The 14,240-nt window shown below is 53.5% G+C and overlaps 1 long non-coding RNA gene across 1 annotated transcript; it reads left to right on the forward strand.

Moving 5' to 3' along the window:
• Nucleotides 1–3,026: 3,026 nt before the first annotated feature.
• On the forward strand, nucleotides 3,027–13,130 carry LOC132343663 (uncharacterized). Its single transcript, XR_009492607.1, has 3 exons — nucleotides 3,027–6,623; nucleotides 7,101–9,086; nucleotides 10,706–13,130. It is a non-coding gene; the product is annotated as an uncharacterized lncRNA (long non-coding RNA).
• Nucleotides 13,131–14,240: the final 1,110 nt, after the last annotated feature.

Genomic DNA, 14,240 nt, shown 5'->3' on the forward strand with positions numbered 1-14,240 from the left:
CCCAAGCCACTCTCCCTGCCAGGTGACCCCACTCCACAGCCCACACTGACCTCCCCCGAATTTGTGTCCCTGGAGGCAGCCTCCTTCCTGAGCTTCAACCCTATAAGGTCGCTGCCCACCCAGCATTTCCATCGAATGTGCCTAGAAACCTCTCATTTCCCGGGGGTCCCTCAGCAAGCCAGTCCCTCCAGTCTCCCAGTTCAGAAGGTGGCCCCTGATTCTTAGGCATTCAGGCCTCTCCCTGCTGGCTCCGCCCATCACCTCCATCTGGAGGCAGATACTAACCTAAATACTTCCCCCACCGCACGCCTCCACCCTCATCTCAGCCCCTGGCCGGTACCTATTCTCAGAATAGCAGAGTGAGTCCTGTAAGCAGCTCTCATCTTCCCTCATTTTTAAAATAAGAGGATTCGATTCTCCGACCAAAATTACCTAATGTGAGGAGTCTGTTTTCAGGGAAGACTACTAAAATGCCCATCTTCCTTGGGGCTATCAAAACTAGTCCTATTTTTTTTTAATTTCCCATCAGTCCTTGTGTGTGTGTGTGTGTGTGTGTGTGTGTGTGTGTTAGTTGCTCAGTCGTGCCCAACTCTTTGTGAACAACCCCATGGACAGTAACCCTCCAGGCTCCTCTGTCCATGGGATTCTCCAGGCAAGAATACTGGAATGGGTTGCTATTTCCTTATCCAGGAATCTTCCCAACCCAGGGACTGAACCCAAGTCTCCTGCATTGCAGGTAGATTCTTTGCCATCTGAGCTACCAGGGAAGCCCTCCTCAGTCTTTGAAGTCCCCAAGGCTAGCGTTCCCAGCGCATCCACCTCTCCCCTCCTCAGGCCAGCTCCCCCACTCTCTCTCCACGAATGCAGACAAAATATTTTTGCTGGCTCCAACAGTCCCAGAGCGTTCTTAGCACTGGCACAAAAGAAAAGCCCTGCCCAGGTTCTGACGTCATCAGGCTCGGGCATGAAAGGAAAACAAGATGACCCTGCTGGTGTGCTCCAGAGGAAGACCAGCCTTCAGGTAGGCAGAAGCAGGCTGAGCCGGCACTGTTACCACAGACAGAACCATCTACCGTGAGATTTTTCTGTAACTGCTTTTAAAATGTTCGTTCAGTTTCTTTACCAATTACACTTCAACACAGCCCCACCCCACCCAGAGGTTAATCCGCTCAGCCTCTGCTGCGGACCAGCCGTCCCCCTCACTTCACCTCCACCCCGGGCCCAACAGGAGCCCCAGTTCCACCGGTGCACGGAGCAGGCCTCGCCTCTGGCTCTGGACGAACCATGCTGCTGCTGCTGCTGCTGCTAAGTCGCTTCATTCATGTCTGACTCTGTGCAACCCCATAGACATAGATGGAAGCCCACCAGGCTCCCCGTCCCTGGGATTCTCCAGGCAAGAACACTGGAGTGGGTTGCCATTTCCTTCTCCAGTGCATGAAAGAGAAAAGTGAAAGGGAAGTTGCTCAGTCGTGTCCGAGTCTTCGAGACCCCATGGACTGCAGCCTACCAGGCTCCTCCGTCCATGGGATTTTCCAGGCAAGAGTACTGGAGTGGGGTGCCACTGCCTTCTCTGGGACGAGCCATGAGTGATGAATAAAAAGGTTCCCCCAGTCTGGCTGGCCAGGGGAGCAGCCACATGGGTGCCCTCCCACAGTCCCAGGGCGGGGTGGACACAAGCCCAGGATTCAGAGAGCAAAGCAGGAAAGGACGTTCCAACAAGGGCAATGGCCAGGTGTCCTCACCCTGCTGACCCCTGCAGCTTCTAGGACTCACTGAGCTCTGGGCTAGAGGATGGCGTCTGACCCCCCAGGCAGGGCCGCTGCTGCTGCTGCTAAGTCGCTTCAGTCGTGTCCGACTCTGTGCTACCCCACAGACAGCCTCCCACCAGGCTTCCCCTGTCCCTGGGATTCTCCAGGCAAGAACACTGGAGTGGGTTGCCATTTCCTTCAATGCATGAAAGTGAAAAGTGAAAGTAGAGTCCCCCAGTCGAGCCCAACTCTTGGCGCCCCCATGGACTACAGCCTACCAGGCTCCTCTGTCCATGGGATTTTCTAGGCAAGAGTACTGGAGTGGGATGCCATTGCCTTCTCCACCCCAGGCGGGGACCAGCCAATAATTAACAACGGGGGCAGGTGCCTGGCCACTTGGGGGAGACCCTCACAAGGATCCCATGAGTTGGCTGTTATGACTCGAGTTTTCAAACAAGGAAATGAACAAGGAGGGACAAGGGACCCCGAAGACCCTTGGTCACTGCGGGCAGGGCTGGGCCTCTACGTACACAATGGGGCCTCTTCCCCCATCACCAGGGAGGGGGTGCTAATGCCAGCCAGGGAGCGGGAATTCGGGGAGTGCATAGGCTGGGGCAGGGAGCCTGTTCAACACTGCATCCCTGTCGGCTTCCACGGCTGGACACCTGCCACGGCCCTGAAGGTGGGCAGGGACTTGGCCCGGGTCACCAAAGCCAGGGGGACTTCTATTCTTCTCTCATCCCAGACCTCAGAATTTCCCACCATCCCAGTTTTTAACCTTTCAGTTAGGTTGCTCTCAATGGGATTGTTTTGTGACTCAGCACTTTTCAGATGAGCAAACTCACACCCACTTCACGGATGGGGTGGACCCCTTGGGGTGGGGACATGTGGCCGTCGTGGGTGTGTCGCTGTTGAGAGGGGCCCCCTGAAGGCGCTGGGGAGCCCGTGGGGTGGCTGACACGAGGAGATGCGGGAGGAAGTGGAGACACAGCTGCCGGTGGAGGCTGGAGGAGACGAAGCCCGGCCGGCTCCGGGCGCGGCCCCCCAGGCTTCGTGAGAATCCTGGCAGCCCTCGGAGCCGAGGACCCCCCAGGAGCGGACAAGGAGGACGAAGAACAAAAGCTGCTTCTCCCGCACACTGTGCGGCTCCCGGGGAAGAGTCACGTGACGCAGAGCTCAGTCTGCAAGGCCCGGCGGGGGAGGGGGACGGGGACGGAGGGGGGAGGGGAGGGAGGGAGGGGAGGGGAGGGGAGGGAGGGGAGGGGGGAGGGAGGGGAGGGGAGGGGAGGGGGAGGGGAGGGGAGGCGGCCGGCGGCTCAGAGCCCTGGGGGTCTGCAACAACGTCACAGCCCCTTCCCTGGCTCGGCCCCCGAGCCCCTCCCAGAGCGTAGACCTGCTGTGCCCAGACCGTGGCTGCTGGCCGTGTCCCTTCCTGGTGTTTTCTTGCCGGCCCTGAAGACGAGTCCAGCGGCCCAAGAACGAAAGACCGGCCCATGAAAGCAGCTGTTATTTCAAGGAGAGCGGGGAGCAAGCCAAGGGAAAAATGAAAAGATCCAGCGACAAAACGCCCTTTCATGGGCTCATTCGGCAAACATTTACTGAGGCCATCTGTGCTCCAGGCCCGCCCCGAGTGCTGGGGGCACAATGATGCCCTTGAGCGCGCGCCCCGCCCCCGGCTGCCCAGCCCGGCGCGCAGGGAGGGCCGCACCCCTCCACACCCGAGGCTCAGCTTCCGGAGCGCGGCCGGATGAATGGACCTGCTCACGGTGCGGGGCGCAGGTGCATCCGTGCTGCCGGATACCTGGTTACTCGCCGGGGCGGGAGATGGAGACCACCATGGGGCCCAGGAAGGCCCACCAGGAGAGTTGTGAAGCCGTCCCCTCTGATCTGAGCACTTTCTGAATCGATCCTTGAATAGCCTAAGAGTCTATGTGTCTATACAGGTATTTATAGACTCAGAGAGCAGGAGGCCTTCCACGGCACCTTTTCCACTGCCTCTGCACAGAACCAGATCTAAACAGAACCGGCCCCTTCCCTATTTGCCCCAAACTTTATCACATCTCCACCAAAAAGGTCTTTATCCCAGTCCATAAAATGCAATAATTAAGTCCATTGATCCTAATGATGGTTCCTGGTTTATATGGAAGGTGAGTTCGCAGTTTTTCACTTAACCATGCATATGTTTATCCTACAAATTATTGAGTGACGACTGTGTACCAGGCACCAGGGGAACAAAAGAAAATTAAAACAAAGCTCTTTTTAACGAAAAGAATGGAAAAGCAAATAACTACAGTGCAGCACAGTGAGGGCTGGGCTAGAAGTAAAGTGGGTTGGGTGGGTGCGTCGCGCACAGATGGAGCCCTCAGGAGGAGTTCCTGGAAGACGCAGCGCCGTGCAGGAGGATGAGAGGAGTCAGATGGACCATGGGAGGCCTGGGCACGGGTGGGGGAACGTGCGGGGTGATGAGCAGTTGGGGTCCACCTGGAGAACACACCTGGGGACACAGGGCAGAGAAGGTTCAGAGGCTGGTACACAGACGGGGAGAGAGATGAGCTGAGAAGGCACTGACGCAGACGGAAGGGGAGGACTCAGTCCGCAGGATTCTCCCGGCCAACCTGGCTCCATAAGAAACCCTCATCTGAATGTCTAGGACCCTGCTCAGCGTGGGGACTCTGCCTTAAAAATGGAGGAAGTTCTGCCACAGGCTGCAACATGAGGAACCCGAGGACACTGTGCTCAGTGGGATAAGCCAGGCACGGGGGACAGGAACCGGGAGTTAGTGTCTAATGGGGCAGAGTTTCAGATTTGCAAGATGAGGAGTCCTATGGATGGATGGTGCGATGGCTACAAAACAGTGTGAATGGACGTGATACCACAGGCCTTATACTTCAGAATGGGTAAAAGGGAAACTGTATGTGTTTTACCATAATTTTTTCCTTTTTTTTTTTTTTTTAGAAAAAGAAACGTGGCCTTAGCTTGGAAAGTCAACTACATTCATATGATGTATTTAACCAGACCCCTAAGAAGGCTTCCCTGGTAGCTCAGACAGTAAAGAGTCTGCCTGCAATGCAGGAGACCCGAGTTTGATCCCTGGGTCGGGAAGATCCCCTGGAGAAGGAAACGGCAACCCACTCCAGTATTCTTGCCTGGAAGATCACATGGATGGAGGAGCCTGGCGGGCAGCACCCCATGGGGTCGCAAAGAGTCAGACATGGGTCAGCAACCAACACACACACACGTCACCCTAAGAAGCCTCCACGCGCTCTGCTGTGCAAACTGTGTCAGGCCCTGAAGACAGTCTGGGCCCTGGGACCGGCCGCAGCAGTGCTTGTACCTGACAGACGTCTCCTCGAGCAACAAAATACAAAGATACTGAAGGGCCGGGACTAAAAATAGCTGCAGGCACGCCCAGCCGAGAAGGTTATGAACAGCAAGATGCAAAAAGGGCACTTCCGAGGCGCCGGAGCAAAGGCGGGTCCTGTGCATGGTCTCTGCGCACAGCGCCCCGGGGGTGGGGGGGCAGACCACCTAAGCCACCCTCCAGTCTGCCCCACGCTCACCCCATTTAAGGGGCCGGCCCACCCTCCTCAGGGAACACCCAGGGCACCTGCTGCTGGTCTTGGCTCCCTTGCGCTGCCGAGCCCGCAGTGGAGATATGCCTGGATTTCTGTCTGGCCTCCTATCAACTTCTAGAACAAGAGTCCAAGGACCCGGGCGGGAACACTCTCCAAGAACCCAGAACAAACCCTGAATTGTTTGTTACTGATCTTTCAAAGGTCCTGGTTCACAGTTCTCCTGTAAACTTCCAGGTCAACTTCATTTCCAAGAGCCCCTCTGGGTCAGTCGCCCCTTTCTGGACACTCTTCTCTAGAAGCTGCGGCTAAAAGCCCGCCATGGCTTCCAGGCCTGGAAGAAGCATTGTGCAGCCCCTGCCAGCCACTCACCCGGCCAGGCTCTGCAGCAGGCCCACGGGGGAGGCGGCAGGACCTCCGCCTGGCCGCAGAGGCTGAAGCTCAGTGGTGAGCTCCTTGCCCACAGGCCCTGGGCGCTGTGCTGAGGTGAGGAGCCAGCATTCCAGGCAAGCAGTCAGTGCATCGCCCACTTGGACCTCCTCGCTCCTTGCACTTTGCTTCCAGTTGCAGCACAGAAGTGCAGACTCTGGGGCCCAGCTCTGCCACTTGGGTTTTTCCCACCCACTTGGCACCAGACCCTGAACCCTGGTGTGCTCTCAGCTAGCAGTGTGGATGCCGGTTGCCTGCCGGGGTGCCCACTGGGGTGCCCGCTGCAGGCGGGGAGCCGCTGGCACGTCCTCGTGTCCTCTCAGCCGCAACCCAGGGAGGCGTCCTTGCGCTTCCGTTTCTCCGTTTAGGTCGCGGTTTGAGTTCAGACGGGGTGTTCTTCGCTCTCTGCTCACCCACTTGGTCTGGGTGACCTGGGCTCCCCTTGCAAGTGTCTTTAAGGCCTCACTCTGGGTTCAGAGGACGTCCCCACCGGTCTGTGTTCCTGACTCATCGGCTTGCACATCTCGTCTCCTGTACCCCAGCCCTTCCCTGCCACAGGGCCCGGTTTCCAGTCCAACCACAGCAGTGAGAGCACTGCAACCCCAGCCTGGGGTTCGTTGGGGCGGCGGGGAGTGCTCCAGAGCCGCCCAGATGCCACTGGTCCCGCAGGGTGGACCTGAGGCTTCGGGACCAGCGCCCGGCGGGCCTCCGCCCTCCTGCACAGACGCACCAGGAAAACCACAGCACCTTCAGCTCCTCCTCTTTCATCTCGAATCTTCACGGCCGGATGGGGCTTGGGGCAGAGAGAACAGGGCTCACCTCCCGGCCTCACGGGGTACTGTGGGTTCTGGAAACGTGCATCGCTGCTAAAGAGGTACGGAGACCACGGTCAGCCGGTGCAGTTCGGTCACTGTCTTCTCGCGGCTAAAATAAAATCCTCCAGGTCGCACAGGCCCAACTACCCTCCCTCAGCACCCCAGTACCCCAGCACCCCGCCCCACGGCCCCTCTGCACACGCTTTCCGAACAGGCCTCTCCCTAGACCCTCGCATCACCGCGTGGGCTCCTGGAGGCGCCCACCTCGTGGACACTGAGCACAGGGTCACGTGACGCCCTTCCCAGGTGGGCGCATGGGGGCCCAGAGAGAGTTCAGTCTGGGTGGCTGGTCTGGAGCAAAGAGGACCTCACAGAGACCGCAGAAAATAGGCTCACCTCTCTCTGCCTTTGGCCGGGGGGCAGGGGGGGTCACCTCTGTGATGATCCTGTAATTACTAAAGACACCAGTATTTAAGTTAGGGTTTGCTTTTTTTTTAAGTGAAATCCCAGAATCAATCACTTGTTTCCCACACCAGGTACTCTGCAAACATTCAGAGAGAGTGAGAGGAAGAGACGGAGGGAGGTAAGTGATGAGAGGGTGGGTTTGCCATGACCGAGAGCACCTCCGTGACTCACCTTGACGGCACCTCGTCCGCAAGCCGCCCAGACTCACCGTCACCCCGGCCTCTGCAGCCCTTAATTACTTGTCTGACCACACGCTCGATTTAGCAGAGAACAGAAAGGTTTGGGGAAGCGTAAGAACGGGCTAAACAAAAGCAATGAGGGGAAGGAGATGAGGACGAAAAAAACATCAAAGACCCTAGGAACGGGGCTTCACTAACCTGAGCGCCTGGGCTGCCGCTCAGCTCCAGGAAGGCGGGGGTCCCGCCCGGTCGTTTACTTGTCTTTCTGGGCCTAGAACAGCGCCCGACACAGCAGACGTTTGCTGGGTGAACTCGGTGGGCTCTCACACCACCCTGAAGGATGATGCGAGCTGTGCTGGCTGGAAGATCACACTTCCAAGGGCCCCGAGGAGGCCCCCGCGGGGCCCACCTGCTGTCCTGGGGAGGGCCTGGGGCCCGGGGAAAGGCCAGCACCAGGGAAGCTTTGGGAAGCGAGCTCTGTTTCCTCACCCTCGCCCTCCGCTGTGACAGGACCCCCTCTCTCTGGGTCCTTCTGATCATGAGGACAGCAGGCCTGCCCCGCTCGGGCACACGCCCGATTTCCCTCAGTGTCCAGGATGAAGACAGGGACGAGGACAAAAGGTCAGGCCCCTGCGGCCGTTCTGGACCATCTGATTCCTGACCAAGGGAATCACTGCCATGCAGAGGCAGGTGGTGGACACCGCCTCGCTGCACTTCAGATTCGTTGTTCAGTTGCTCAGTCATGTCCGACCCTTTGCGACCCCATGGACTGTAGCCCGCCAGGCTCCTCTGTCCATGGGATTCTCCAGGCAAGGATACTGGAGTGGTTTGCCATGCCGTCCTCCAGGGGATCTTGCTGACCCAGTGATCGAACTCGAGTCTCCCGTGGCTCCTGCTTGGCAGGCAAATTCTTTACCACTGAGCCATCAGGGAAGTCCTGCACTTCAAATTACAGCGAGGTTTTTTCCTTTTCCATCTTAAAGTACCTTGACAACTTTTTTAAACTTTACAAATATTTTTTAAGGGTAGGTCATTTTCATCATATTTTCATTAATGTTTAAAATAATTTACTCAGATTACAGTAACAAAATAAAGCAGGTAATGCTGTGGGCAGCTGCATCTGTAGGGTCTCCTCTGTCTGGGGCTCAGCCTGGGTAAACAAGAGTCAGTACAAGAGAACAAGAAGTGGAGTCCAACCAATGGCCCGTTCACTGTCAGGAGCCGGGTCAGGGGGAGGCCTGAGAGCCGTCCCGGGGGTCGCCAAGGCTCAGCTCTGGAGCCTGAAGACCTTCCCGAATCTTGCAAAAGGTGGCGGCAAACAGTCCCCCGCTCCGGGGTCGGAGGACAGCAGGGAGGTCACTGAGGTCAGAGCAGAGTGCAGAGGGCCTAGGAGTCTGGAGAGGGGCTCTCTGCAGGGCATCCCACCACGTGTGAGCATGCTAGGAGGAGGCAGTGTCCCCCAGGCCTGGAGGGGAGCCCAGCGGGAGCGAGGGGTGGGAGAGAGTGAAGAGGCCCAGAGCCCACCCTCTGCGAGGTAGTGTCGAAGCAGGCCCTGTGGGCACCCTCGGTCGTCCTCCCTAAAGACCGAGTTCTCAGACCAGCGTCACCCGGGACGTTCGTCATTGCCGGAAGGATGAGGTCTCTGTATTTACTGATGACAGCTCCTGGAGCCTGCGGCCTAGGCAGATTTCTTCCCAGAAACCTCATTTATCCCCCTGGCCTGTCCACAGATCACTGGAGCCTATCTCTTCCCTAAAGAAGAGAAACCCAGAGCCATGGGTACTGCGTCCTGTGGTGTGAGCAGAGCAGCATGGAGAAGCCGCGGGTTTGGCTGCCTTGGTTTCTGTCCCAGCCTGGCATATATCACCCTCTGCCCTGGTGAGCACAGCGGGCCAGCTGTCACGCGCCCCCAGGGGACAGCCTGGGGTTTTGTGAGCCGTCTCTGCTGCTATCCTGCACTCAGGGTATCTTCCTTCTTCTGCCCCCGAGCTTTCACTTCCTCTGCAGCTGGAGGCTTCTGGGTTTCTTTTCCTATTTATGTGCATTGTGGATCAGCTGCTTTTCCAGAACCCTGTATCTCAAGAGAGGGGTCATCACAGGTCTCGCTTTGTGCTGCAAGCCCAGCAGAAATTTTAGGGTAAATGTCACGCCCAACTGACCTCTCAGCCCTCAGCTTACGTTGGAAACAAAGGATTTAGCAGCCCTGTGTCTGTGAACCCTGCATCTTCCTCCGCTTTCTTTAAAATACTGTTGCTGCAGGGCCTGGCCTCCACGCCACCTGCAAATGCAGTGATTCAAACCTTCGATTTCCTTCTGTCTGTGAGCAAGGCACCTCAAACATCTTTCTAAGGGTTTCTGCATAGTTTTGTTAGTTCACGGAGCTCAGAGCGTTCCTAATTCCTCCATCACTCCTCCACGATCCTCTTAAATCTGGTCTTCTTCCTCATAAGCCTGATGGAGTTTAGACCTCATCTTTTGTTTACTAATTTAGTTTTATTACAGCTTTTTAAAATTTTTCTTTCTGCCTCTGTGGGTTTTTACAGAATTCCTTATAAAACACGTGATATTTCCATAGAGTTTTGGCTTCCCGGAAGCTTGTCCTGTTTCTTTCCATGGCATTTATCCTTCGTCATCAAAGAAAGAAGCGGATTTTCTACTGCAGTCTGGTTCCTCTCTTCAAGCCCCCGCAGTGTGTCTTGAAGCCCCCTCACCTCCTCAGGCGCACTCTTACTTTGCATCCTGACTTCTAACATTGCCTTTGTTGCTTTGACTTCTGCCTGAAATCTTACGGTTTGTTGAGAATTTTATATTTTCACGGGACATTTTTAAACGTCTGTGCATCTGTTGTTCCATCATTTGAAATCTTCTACTCTTTGTAGCAGAGAAGCTTCCAGAATAAACTGGCAAACAACCAATTCCCTGTAAGGAGGTAATAATTCCAATTTCAGGGAACTTGATGACGATCTGGCAGCCTCAGGTCCTTGGCCAGTGTCTTAGAAAAGCATTTCCAGCATCCTTCACGAAGGACCAGCTGAAGGACTCTGTGTCTGTCTCTGGGCTGTGTTCAGAGGGACCCTTATCTTTAGGTCACGTGCTGTCAAACAGCCAACCTTTCCAAGATCTAGCTGTACATTCTCTGAGATGCTTTTTCTTTTTTTCTTTCCAAAATGACTCGCAGAAGCTACATTTCCTCAGTTCTTTTATAATACCTATTACCTTTAAAATTAAAAGCAAATGTAACTGGGCATGCAAATATTAAGGCATATTTTCCTCAAAAATTTTATAGGAATTGTTCTATCATGTTCTAGCATTGACTGTTGCTTATAAACGTCTGGATAACTGATTTTTTCCACCTTTATAAATGACCTGGTCTCTTTCTGTTTCTGACCTGCTTCTTCTGCGTGTGTTGGAAATAGCTCGGTTCTCTGGTTGCTGTATATTTGAGATATTTTATTTACTAGAGGAATATTTATTGTTTGCCTGCACTTAATTTCCAGCAATGTGGGAGATATAAAGGCTAATAAGACATGGTTCCTGCCATCAAGGGGTCAAAAACCAGCAGGAAACAGAGGCCTCAATGGAATGAACCCCATCCTCACGCAGAAATCTAGTCTGGAGGTGGGGCCGGCAAAGCAGCCATTGCAGTGTGGGAAGAAACTGTGAGAATTCCTATTTATACTTACTTCCTATAGCTCCTCCATCCATGGGATTCTCCAGACAAGAATCCTCGAGTGGGTTGCCATGCCCTTCCCCAGGATCGAACCTGCATCTCCTGTGGCTCCTGCATTGCAGGTGGATTCTTTACCACTGGGCCACAGGGGAAGCCCTACCATAAAAATTAAGAAATTAATATAATAGTTGATGTTTTAAACAGTTAATATTCCCAGTGATGCTGGGGCCTCACAGGATGCTGTGCGTTGTGGCTACCTGTTGTGAATCATTCCCTGGAGAGGAGGAAGGGTTGGTGGGTTGGCCACCACGTTATCTAGATTTTGCTCCACTGATCCTCACAGCTGGGCTTAAAACACTACAGAAAAGAAACTGCAAAGTGAAGATATTAGCGATGCAAACACATGAAAAATAAGGAGATGGCAGAGCTTAGACTCTACTCCTTCCATAAGCTCTTCAGATCAGATCAGTCGCTCAGTCGTGTCTGATTCTTTGCGACCCCATGAATCGCAGCACGCCATGCCTCCCTGTCCATCACCAACTCCGGAGTTCGCTCAGACTCACGACCATCGAGTCAGTGATGCCATCCAGCCATCTCATCCTCTGTCGTCCCCTTCTCCTCCTGCCCCCAATCCCTCCCAGCATCAGAGTCTTTTCCAATGAGTCAACGCTTCACATGAGGTGGCCAAAGTACTGGAGTTTCAGCTTCAGCATCATTCCTTCCAAAGAAATCCCAGGGCTGATCTCCTTTAGGATGGACTGGTTGGATCTCCTTGCAGTCCAAGGGACTCTCAAGAGTCTTCTCCAACACCACAGTTCAAAAGCATCAATTCTTCGGCGCTCCGCCTTCTTCACAGTCTAACTCTCACATCCATACATGACCACAGGAAAAACCATAGCCTTGACTAGACGGACCTTTGTTGGCAAAGTAATGTCTCTGCTTTTGAACATGCTATCTAGGTTGGTCATAACTTTCCTTCCAAGGAGTAAGTGTCTTTTAATTTCATGGCTGCAGTCACCATCTGCAGTGATTTTGGAGCCCAGAAAAATAAAGTCTGACACTGTTTCCCCATCTATTTCCCATGAAGTGGTGGGACCAGGCTCTTAGTCAAGCCCATTGACAGGTAAGAAAACCATGAGTAGCCCAAGTCTGATGTTGGCCAAAATAAAATTAGAAGTTAGACAATAGTGTATTTGAAATGTTGACTACCTTCTGATGTCACTCAGGATAATATGGTACCTCGAGATACTGGCTTGTAAAAATAAATGTATACAATTTATGGATAAATACCTTGGGCATAAATAAATAATAAATATGTTGGGGTTGTGGGGCTTCCCAGATGGTGCTAGCGGTAAAGAATCTGCCTGCCAACGCAGGAGACGTAAAAGGGTCAGGAAGACTTCCTAGAGAAGGGAATGGCTACCCACTTCAGTATTCTTGCCTGGGAAATCCCAACAGACAGAGGAGCCTGATGGGCTACAGTCCATAGCGTCACAAAGAGTCGGACACGACTGAAACGACTGAGTACATGCTGGGCGTGTATCCTCAACTCTTTTTTAATGGGTAGAGGTGTACGATGAACGAGCCGGACGATCACTGCTTTTAGGTAATAAATGTGAGCCCGACGCTAACCAGAGAAGAAGCCTCTGGGAGCAGAGCCTCACCAACTCATTGTTCCAGGTGACCTGCTGGGGTGGGGGTGGGGAGGGTCGCAGGCAGTTGCATTGCAGCAGGAAGAACCATGGAAATGTCACCAGTAAAGAAGAGGAGAGGCTTATCCAGTCAATGGAGCAGACGGACACTCAGAGACTGGAGAACACATCCTGAAAAGGAGCTGGGTGGGCAGGTTCAAGTCTCCTGGGACGCACTGTGGCGGCAGAAGGGGGCGGGTAACACTGGGAAGGTAGACCTCCCGGGTTGGAGAGGCCTTAGTGCTGTGTTAAGAATTTGGACCAGAGACTGAACCACAGGGCATCGGTGGAGACGTAAGAACAAGGAGAGCCATCAGCCAATCAGTGCTGAGATGCCTCTGACCTTTGGTGCAGAGTAAGGCGCAATAGATGATGAAATTGACATTCGTATTTAAAATATCTGTCTACTGTCTCTGTGCCTGTCACCTATCCATCCATCTGTCCACCACTGAGAAACTTGGGGCACCATATTAGCATCAAGACAAAAAAATGCCTCTACATATTTCACAGAGAGTAATAAACTATTTTTAATTGTGGTAAAATGCACACAAGCATGACATCTGCGCTCTCGATCGTTTTTACAATCGCATCTCGTTGGCATTAAGACATTCACACTGTGGTACAGCCGCCACCGCAGGCCTCTCCAGGCCTCTTTTCATCTTGCAAAACTGAAAGTCTGTCCTCAATAAATACTCGCTCCCCATCCCCTCCCCTAGGCCCTGGGCAGCCCCCTCACCCTCTCTGCCTCAGCAAACTTGACTACTCTCGGTGCCTTGTATATGTTAGATCATACAATTTTTGTCTTCTCACCACGGGCTTATTTCACCAAGCACAGTATCCTCAAGGTTCGTCCGCATTCCAGCTGGTGTCAAAACATCCTTCCTTTTAAAGGCTGAATAGTACTCCGTGCGTGTGTGTGGACCACACATGTGGATGGATGTGTTAATACATCCGTCTATCACTGGACACTCAGGTTGCTTCCACGTTGGGCTATTGTGAATAATGCCGCTATGGACCTGAGTGTGCAAAGATCTCTACAAAATTCTTTCAGTTCTTTTGAGTATATGTGAGAAACCAAATGTCTTGATAAATTGTCTCTGTAGAGATTACTTGGGAAGAGTGAAATTCTCCCCGAGGTTCTCTTAAGGAATTATTTTCTTGAAAATGGACCTTGAATGTGCAGTGGCCAGTGACAAGAAGGCTGGGCAGGTCAAGCCAAGAGTCCCTGCTCAGAGGGTGACCTGCTTCTGCAGTGAAGACATCAGTGACCAGGTTAATGGTTCATGGTGACCAGACATCTAAATGCCAGAGGCAAAGGGTAGACAGTCACAGACACTCTGTGGACTTGTGCGCCTCTGTCTATCTGAATACACAGGTTTTCATTTTATTTAAGTGGCAGGCAAAGGTCTGGGCAGATCTAGAAGAGAAGTGGTGAGCTGCCTGGATCTCCATGTGCCCAGTGGCTGGAGGACCGGTTTCTACTGGGAGGGGGCAGCCGCGCAATCACATTAATATCACACTACTACAGCGACCGCACTGAAGCTTAAAATGCACCCCCATACATTCCTGAGTGTAGCATTCATTTCATATATTTATTTCTACCTTTGTGACTTCATGGATTGCACCTGCCGGTCTTAGTATTCCGGAAGGCTCCCATTCAAGGGTCTTTTC

Source organism: Bos taurus, chromosome 23 (assembly GCF_002263795.3).
Source record: "Bos taurus isolate L1 Dominette 01449 registration number 42190680 breed Hereford chromosome 23, ARS-UCD2.0, whole genome shotgun sequence".
In the NCBI taxonomy this organism is placed as follows: Eukaryota; Metazoa; Chordata; class Mammalia; order Artiodactyla; family Bovidae; genus Bos; species Bos taurus.